Source organism: Spinacia oleracea, chromosome 6, assembly GCF_020520425.1.
Source record: "Spinacia oleracea cultivar Varoflay chromosome 6, BTI_SOV_V1, whole genome shotgun sequence".
Lineage (NCBI taxonomy): Eukaryota > Viridiplantae > Streptophyta > Magnoliopsida > Caryophyllales > Amaranthaceae > Spinacia > Spinacia oleracea.
Window position 1 is genome coordinate 50,839,777 of NC_079492.1, and position 9,780 is coordinate 50,849,556.

A 9,780-nucleotide genomic window follows, 5' to 3' on the forward strand; every position below is an offset into this window, starting at 1 on the left:
GGACCAAGGGCATTATTTCTTTCACAAATACCCTTCCATGGAGGCCCATGGAAAAACATATTGCAGCCCTGTTGTCACATCCACAATCAAATTCTCTCCTCAAGTCTAGAATAAGAAAGAAGATTAGAAATGGGATGAACTCATATTTTTCGCACGATATTTGGCTAGGCGATTTTACTCTCAAATTAATATTCCCACATCTTTTTTACCTAAGCAATGAAAAAATTCCATTGTAGCTTTTTGTTGTTTTTAGGATGGGCTAAAGTGGAATTGGGCTTTTGATCGGAGTTGCCCTCTTAGGCCGTAAGACATACACGAGCTTGAACATTTACGACAGCTCCTTGAACCTGTATGCCTCTCTTTGAATGATAATGATGACCTCATATGGACTCCTCATAAGAAAGGAATTTTTTTAGTCAAGTCTTTCAACCTAGAACTAGCAAAGAACGATGTCAATGGCCCGCAAAAACTGATATTAGGACTGTGGCGGAATCTAGTAACATTTTATCATGTCTCGCTCTTCTTGGAAACTTAATACCAAAGACAAACTAATACGTCTCAGCATTTTGAAACTACCAAATGGGTTATGTACTCTCTGCAGCAACATGGTAGAATCATGTGATCATATTTTCCTTCATTGCTCCATGACCTGGAATATGTGGGTCTAGTGGCTCAACTTATGGAATCTTTAATGGTGCTTGCAATCATCAAACTTTGAAGCTTTCCATCAATAAACCCTCCCAGGAGTGGAGCTTTCTTCAAGAAGGTATGGGGTGCAAGATTTTTCATAATACTATGGACCTTGTGGAGAGAAAGAAACAGTATATGCTTTGAGAATATTTCATGTTCACAATCTCAACTTCAGGACCTTGTTCTTATGAGATTGGGTTGGTGTTCAGGAGATGGGGGACCCATTTCCTTATGTCCCAAATAAAATAATGAAGAATCCCTTATGCCTTGACTGGAAACCGACTGTGCCAATTACACCAAAGGCATGTGACAACCAAGGTGTTCATATGTGGTCACCGCCCTCCCTCTCTTTCATCTCTCAAATGGAACGTGGATGATGAAGGAAATATGTCCTTCGCCCAAAGTATATTGGTCCAATACCAAGGTCCAAATTAATTATGAATAATTAATTCAGTAAGATCAAGTGATTGGAACAACTAGCTGGAGCAATGTTTCCGATCAGTGAGTTCTAATCCTTATTAGGCTCATAGCTTACTCTTGACTGAACCTAAAAGGTCACACCAATGACATAAAACAGATCGTCGGATTAAATGAATCAAAAATTCATTTTATGTCTTTTCGGGAAATTAGTTTGGAAAACATAATTATACGATATGACGTTGGATCGGAATCATATATCATATTGCACATATGTGTAAGCTAGGCGAAACCAATAATCGTATCGTACGACGTTGGATCATATCGTACTATACGATAAATAAATTAACGGAATGAGGCACTCGAGACCCATGGGCGCGAGGGCATGGTAGCGGAAACACAGCAGCACATGCCCAAGGCCACATAGATGTGTGTGCGCTCTAGACTAGCACGAAAGCAGTAGCGACAGCACTGCACGAGCAGCAGGCTTGGGCATGGCCCAAGGCCCATTGCCGTGTAGGCATGTCCGCATACGTGCGTGTGTGTGTGTGTGTGTGTGTGTGCTGGCCGGCTAGGCCTAGTGCTTGGAATCCTTTGAGAACCCTAATTCTCTTTGTGCCTCCAAACAGTGTTCTTCCCTAAAAAGCTTCAAACCTTAAAAGAGATCTAAGCTATCAATCTCAAGGCGGATCTGCACGTGTCGATGGACTTAGTAGAGGAACTATAATTGGAGTTCTCGATTGTGTTCGTAGACTATACGGGAGTACATGCTACAAATGTATGTTATGTTAAACTGTACTTTATACATGGATTCTGGCATTGGGATTATTCTGATATTATGTTGCTTTGATAGACTATAAATCCATCCGTGGTATCATGAGATTTATCTATTTAAAGTATTTTTTAGCATTTATTTCATGTTTTAATGCTTGTCGAATTTTCTCTTTTTTCTTTTCGAATATATATTTTCGGATTATTGGATGAATCGTGAAAAATACTGTTGTTTTCGAAAAGTACCGAATTTCAATTTTTCTGAGTCTAAATTGATTGGAATCGACGTTCTAAGTTGAACTCATTCGGCCCAAAAGTATGATACTTGGGCGTTTTTCGTGTTTAATGAATTAAAACGTGAAATTTACCGATTTTAAATATTAATTATTATATCTACTCGGATTATAATTAATTTACTGTTTGTCCTACTGTTTATGATTATTACGAGGTTTTAGGATTTAATTCATTCATAATTTTTAATTATAATCCCTAATTCCAAAAACCCCTAAATTAATGATTTTTATGATCAAAAATTAATTTTATTAATTGGTTAGATCTTAAAGTTTGTTAAGGAAAGTAGGGGAATATGATTTCATGTTTAAATGGCTCATTTAAAAATTCAACGATTAAAATTTTGATTGGATTCGTTAATTTAAATCGTTTGCCTAAACCAAATTTGATAAAAAAATTTGAAATTTAAATGTTTAGAACGATTTAAATGTTTGGATTGGTTTATCTAAAATATTAAAAAAAATTGATAATTAATCGTTCGTTAAATTTGAATAATTGTTAGCCTAGATTTATAAATTTCATAAATTGGATTGTTTGAAATTTTATTAAATCAATCACTTTAATTATTTTTCGTAATTTAAAACGATTGGAATTGTTGTAATTATGAAAAATTTAAACTCGTGCAATTTTCTTTCATATCATCAAAATTAGATTCGGTGTTCGATGGACAAGCAAACTAAGCGGTGTGCGCGGCATGGCGTCGAGCCATGGCTGCGTGCACGTGTGTGCAGCGAGCCGAAGGAGCTGGCAGGGCGGCATGCGGGCACGCTAATGGGCGCTGACCTGTTGATGCGCACCATGCTTGCAAGCAGCGCTGGGCGAGGAGCCTGGCGCTTCCAAGCAGCGACGCGGCATGCAAAGCGAGGCTGCTTGAGCGTGTGCTGCTGGGCAAAGCAATGGCAGCGACGAGCGCTTACGCTCGTGCACAAGGGCGCGCCAGCATGCCCTATGCGCTGCTGCTCTGTTGCGCGGGTGTGGGCCTTGCGGCCAGCGCTCCGTTGCACTGGGCAGCAATGGGCTGGGACAAGCCAAGCTCATGTTGCATTGTTTTGTTTAATTTTTGCTTCGATTTATTTCAAAGCCCAATTTTGGGGCTTTGGGCTTATTTTTTCACGTAGGGGCTAACATTGGATTTGTTTAATATTTTACTTTATTTGACTTGGGCTGGGCCGTGAATTTAATTACTTAAAATTAAAAATCCAAACAATATTGGTTCAAATGGGAGCCGTTTATATAGAACTATTTAAATTAATTATTTAATTAATTTTTCCGTAGGACATTTATTTTAATTAAATTAAATATTTTATTAGAATAATATTGAGGATTAAAATTTTGGAATTGATTAATCTTTTAGAGTGCGTTAACATGATCGTGATTTTAATTAATCATGTAATTATGTGTACGCTTGCTTGGGCCATTCATTTTAGGATACGAATGGATGAATGCATAGTATATTATTATGTATTGCAGGTTATGCAGGTGACTAGTATGGCCCAACTAGGATAGTTAAATACGTTATGCGTACCGTTTTATATTTGAATGTAAAGTTTTTAAATATGGTATGCGTACCATGCAGTTTTGTTGTAATAATTAGATTATTAATTCAAGTACTTCTAGGTAGTTTATTTAAAAATTATAAGTTAGCATTTTGAATGGTTTTCAAGAAAGTGTCAAGCTAACAAGGTGAAGATTGAAGATTGGATGCTTCAAGACCAAGTAATTGGGGCCATACTAGTTCACCAAATTTATCTTACGCTTTTACTCCGTATATATTGGTGTATGTATATTATGCATGAGATTGTTGTTTGTAACATAGAAACAACTAAGTCCAAAGGATATTGAGTTTAAAATTGCCTTCCAAATCAAGCACTTGCAAAAAATCTTCGAACCTAAGATAGTAAGTTTCCGCCAAAGCAAGGTGTTATTTTAGTATTCCTAGATGGTATGGCATCCCACAGGGTCGCACGTTAACTGTGGTTGTAACTCGAGCAACGTTGGTACATGTTGTGGCAAAGGAATAAGTTATGGCATTAACTTGTTAACCAATAGTAGTTTGGAATTCCTAACAATTGGTTTTTGCTTACCTAAAATCTTCAAAGGATTAAGACAAGACAAAGCATGCTTACGACTTAGAGGCTTTTAGGGTCTTGGATTCATTTCATTCATTTTGGACTATGTACTTATTGCATGAATGAAATGTTTAATAGCTTTAATGATTGCATGAATGCTTTTATTTCAAGTTATTAACGTATGATAAATGTTTATTCTTTGTTGTTTGATTTTGTAGAATATGAATTTATAATACATATATTTATTCATCTTCAATTTATTGTGTTTCAGACAATAGAAATGCAATATTTTCTTGATCGATTTGTAACTAATTTTGAGAGCAATTCTCAAAGGAAAGGAGATTGAGAGTGTATCTTGGATGCAACATTTTCTTATACTAATATTCATGGTTGTTTTCAACTAAAACTTGAATAGTAGACCAATTGGACCTCATTTATTCAAAATACTGGATAGTTTTGGAATAATGAAGTATTGAGTTAAAGGCTCATGTATTACCAATGGTTCACAACCAAATTCCTTTTGATTCAATGATGAACTAGACTCATTGGATGTGGTCATTAGAAATGAATAAAAGGAAATGGGCTTTGTAAGCATAACAAAGTAAGGAGACCAAGAAAAGGGTTAAATCTTTAGGGGCTATAAGAAAAGGTTCTAGAAAGGATAGGAAACGGAAACAAAAGAAAAGAATTATAAATTCTATTTCTACCTTGAAGTTTATGTTAAAGAGAAACGGCTTAGCAATTGAACTCCTATGGTATTGGATTACCGCTTGAGGTTCTAACTTTTGTTAAGAACTCAAATTTTGGAAGTTGAGTTTGGTTATTGACCTACAAGTGGGAAATGAACCAAAGTTGTGCTACATTAGCTGTAGGGTCATCTGTTTGTTTTAAAGTCTTTCAATAAGTTGGAACCTAATGACATTTTGTTCCGTTAATCATCATAAACAATTTTCTATTTCGACACAGAAAGACTTACATTCAAAGTAAACAAAAACAATCGTTGAGTGTTTAATTAAATGAAACGGTCATTTATGGGTTGACTCATATGATTGATTAATAAACAAACAAATCTCTTGACACTCAAACTTCAGAAGGTTTAAATCAAATATCTTGATTTGTGTTCCACGTATCTTTGGCAATGTCATACGACCATATCAACAAGACAAGATTCTAAGACTCCATGGCATGGATCTTTAAAAGTTAATTAATTTAAGACAAATGGTTCTAGACAATTACATTCATAGGCCAAAGATGGATTTTATGACTTATCTATTTCACAAGAACTTGAGAAAATATGGCTATATTTACTCAAATTGAAATACATGAATGCTTCAATGCGATTCACAAAAGGACATAAAATTAACTTGCCAAGATATTTGGAACATCTAGACTAGATCAAGAGGATGTTTGCATGAGCCAAGAACGGTTATCAAGATGGTTTATATGGCATTATTACAATCAAAGACCCACAAGAATATGGTATGTCTAGTTGGAGAAATCGAAATTTATTCGATTAATGATAATCACGACTATTTTCCTATACAATTTCTAAATGATACTCTCAAAAGACTATCACACTAAACTAAATTTTTCAAAGCTAGAGAAAATATATCATAAGGATTGAACTCTGTTTCAGTATATCTTTTCAGCATATATATTTAGGGTTGTCAAACCCAGTGGGAGTTGGTGTTTACATCAAACAAACTCAAGAATAGATATATGTTTGTTTTATTAGCGACTCATAGAAACAAAAGGTATTGATTCTACCACAAATCTGGGAACACATGGTTGTTACTCTAGATAGTGTCTTTTAGGAAACCATCTTATTTCCAAAAAGGTAAGTGGAAGAAATATGACCTTGAAGTTACCTCAAACGAACTTCGAGTCAAGCAACAAACAAATGTGGGATACTTAGGGGCCTTTGAAAGCGCTCCACGCATGAAGTCTTTGGAAAAGCTTCAAAAAGACTTTGGAAGGTCTTCAAGAGAATCCTAATACTCAAAGGACTTGAGTAATTTCTTTATCGACACTAATGTTTGATGTTCAATACCTAGGTAAATCATATAAGGAATAGAAATCAACCAAGATAGATACATAAATATCTTGAGGAATGAAACCTATGAAGACTTTGGAAGAGATTCAAGAATATACGACTTACATGTAAGCTACGACGAATTAAAAATTCCCAAACATGGATTAAGGTTCGAGCCTTCGAGGGAATCAAATCCTAAAATGGTTTGAGGCCATTAAATCCAAAATATCTTCATCTTAAGAATCAAGTCTATGATTTGGTTGTTTTTGCATGAATTGTTTACACCCATTGGTCGCAAACATGTTTTCAAGAACATACAAATTAAGATGATATTGTATATAGATACAAAAGACGAGCTAGATTGATGGTTAAACATTACAAACAACTTCATGGCGTTGATAATGTTGAAATCTTTTACACCAAGTCAAAATGCTTGAACTATTTTGGATAGATCTATAAATCGTTTCATGTGGAAATATGGAAATTGAAAACGAAACATCCTCCTCAATTGGACTTGTTGGAAGGAGTTGTGTAAATTACACAATGTAAAATTTTTGGATGTTAGATGAAGAAGGAAGCTTAAGAAATCTATTCGTAGATTAATGCATGCAAGTGGAATTGGACCATACTTTTCAACAAGGCTATTGAGAGATCATAGCTTTGTGGAAATATGAATGATCTTATAGATGAGGAGTTTAGTGGGAGCTAAGTCAACTTTAATGGTTCTATATATGAGATACATATCTCTCTATCGAAAATGACATTCAAATTCTAAATGGTTGGATTTGAAAAGTATTTGTCAATATTAGAACCATGGAAAAACTTAGATCATATTGGGTCAAAGATCTATTGGGTAGGATCTAAAGCGTTGTTTGGATTCTGTAAAAGTAATTACTAAATCAAACACAAATGAGAGACTCAAAAGAGACTCTCAACCCATATGAGTAAGTCTAAGTAATGAATGTTTTAACTAAGTATAAACCTAGGTTATTTTTATTAAAGTTAAACATGAAGGACCTTGAAGAGGAACCTTCACCTTATATCACATGGCAATGCCAAGATTTTAGCAAGATTCGGTATCTCGTGAAACAGAATGAGCTAAAAGTTACATGGATAGATTTTAAATTGCAAATGGTTTTTTCATTGCAATCAATCATGTATGGTGTGATATATAGATCGCCAAGATAACTCGTGAGTGTTGGATCATGACGAGTTTATACCAATCTCTCTTGATCTAAAATCAAAGATCATTAGAATAATATCAAGAACATCCAACACATTTGGACATGTAGGAGGAGCACTTGATAAGAGGAAATGAAGATGAACTAAAATTTTGATGCTACATGCATTGCCTAAGAAAAAGTTGGATCTGATTGTTAGGCAAACCAAAAATACACATGTGCAATTAAGCGTCGTGATTAAAAGATGGTAACATAGGTACAAAACCATATGTGATGCATGGAAAACTGAATCAATGATTAGTTTTCAAGTTCTTAGTCAGAAGATGAATCTCCCACATCTCTGTGAACTGGTTGGAGTATTCCAAAAGGGAAGCATCATTTGCAATTCCACATTATTGAAATGAATTCATTATTGCCTAAGAAGCAATAAAAGGGAATTGTTTATATTGGGAGTTCTTCAATGAACTCAGGTTGATCACAAGTCTGTTATCTAGATGGTTTTTCTATTTTAAATATGAGAATCATTCTAAAAGCAATGAAAGACTAGATCTTCTATAAACATATTCAAAGATCTGTTCATCTTACATCGAAAGGCTTTCAATAGAAACGATGCAAATAATTGCAAAATATGATGAACTAAACCTCTGCAACAAATGAGATACAACACTCATACGCAGAAATGGAATCAAGTTTGAGTTCCATGAATGTTTTAAGTATTGGGTGAAAGGCCCATATCTATAAGACATTAATTGTTTTAATTTTGGGTTAGAGATCCATAAATTGGAAAGTATTTGGTTTAAACATTTATCATTTATGAAATTATATTTCATATTTCATTTAATCATGGTTAAGTATTAAATGATGAAGTCCAAGTGATTCAAAACATTCAAATGGGATATCAAGGATGGATTCCTTGATAAAGAAACGCTTATAAGTGAACTTGAATATTGAATCACAAAAGGATCCCTAATCTAGGTCGTTGAATGGTTGGACGAACAATGACTAATGAAGATTATATTGCAAGTTAATTTATAGTTCAGTTTCTTGAACTAGATGGGACATGGATGTCAAAAATCATTTGCATAGATACTTAGTGGAATACGTATCGGATTGACTATGAGAACACTTTAAGATATTAAAATCATATCATAAGTCATTCTCATTAATGGTGATTAGAACCTATTCCTCAAAACTTGAGTAGTTATGGCTCCTTGTTTAAGAATTAGTTCATTTTGATGCTCGCTAAACGTCGCACCGTAAAAGGAGACTATAAAAGCAGTATTCAAGCTAGCTATGAATCAGAGTAAGTTGTTCATAAGTTACAAGAAGGGATTGTCCTCCTATTCTTGATAGGATATGGTGTTATTGTTGTACAAGGCCTCTCGGAGAGTTAGATACTGTGAAAATGCAAGGTTGTGCTCAATTAGTTAAGGCTTAACCTTCTGTAAAAGTTTAACAGTTGAACTCAGTATTTCAAGAAACACTTCTGGACCTAATAAGGATGGCTTGGATCTTATCTTATGTTTAGTAAGTAACACTAAGAGACAAAGGAATTGGAATGTACACTTGTCTAAAGGACAATTGGGAGACTAAAGGAAATAGGTCCTTCACCCAAGGTGCATTGGCCCAATACCAAGGTTCAGATTAATTACGAATAATTAATTTAGTAAGATCAAGTGACCAGAACAGCTAGCTAGAGCAATATTTCCGATCAGTGAGATCTAATCCTTATTAGGCTCACAGTTTACTCTTGACTGAACCTACAAGGTCACACCAATGACATAAAACATATAGCCGGATTAAATGAATTCGAAAATTCATTTAATGTCTTTTCGGGAAGTTAGTTCAGAAAATATTATTATAGGATATGACGTTCGATCGAAATTGTATATCGTATTGTGTATATTCGTAAGCTAGGCGAAACGAATAGTCGTATCTTACGACGTTGGATCGTATCATACTATACGATAAATAAATTTCCGGAAGGCATTTAGACGCAACACGAAAGGGGCGACCCGCGAGCTGAGTGCACGAGGCACTCAAGGTCCATGGGCACGAGTGCATGGAAGCGACAACGCAGGCCCAAGGCCACACGACTGTGTGTGCGCGCTGGACTAGCACGGCAGCAGCAGTGACAACGCTACACGAGCAGCAGGCTTGGGCGCGGCCCTAGGCCCACTGCCATGCAGGCCTGCCCGCATACATGTGTGTGTGTATGTTGGCCAGCTAAGCCTAGTGCTTGGTCGGTTGGCACACATACTTAATAGGTTATTATTCTAATAACCTACCATGTTATGTTTTCCCTCACAATTAATCATACACAAACCTT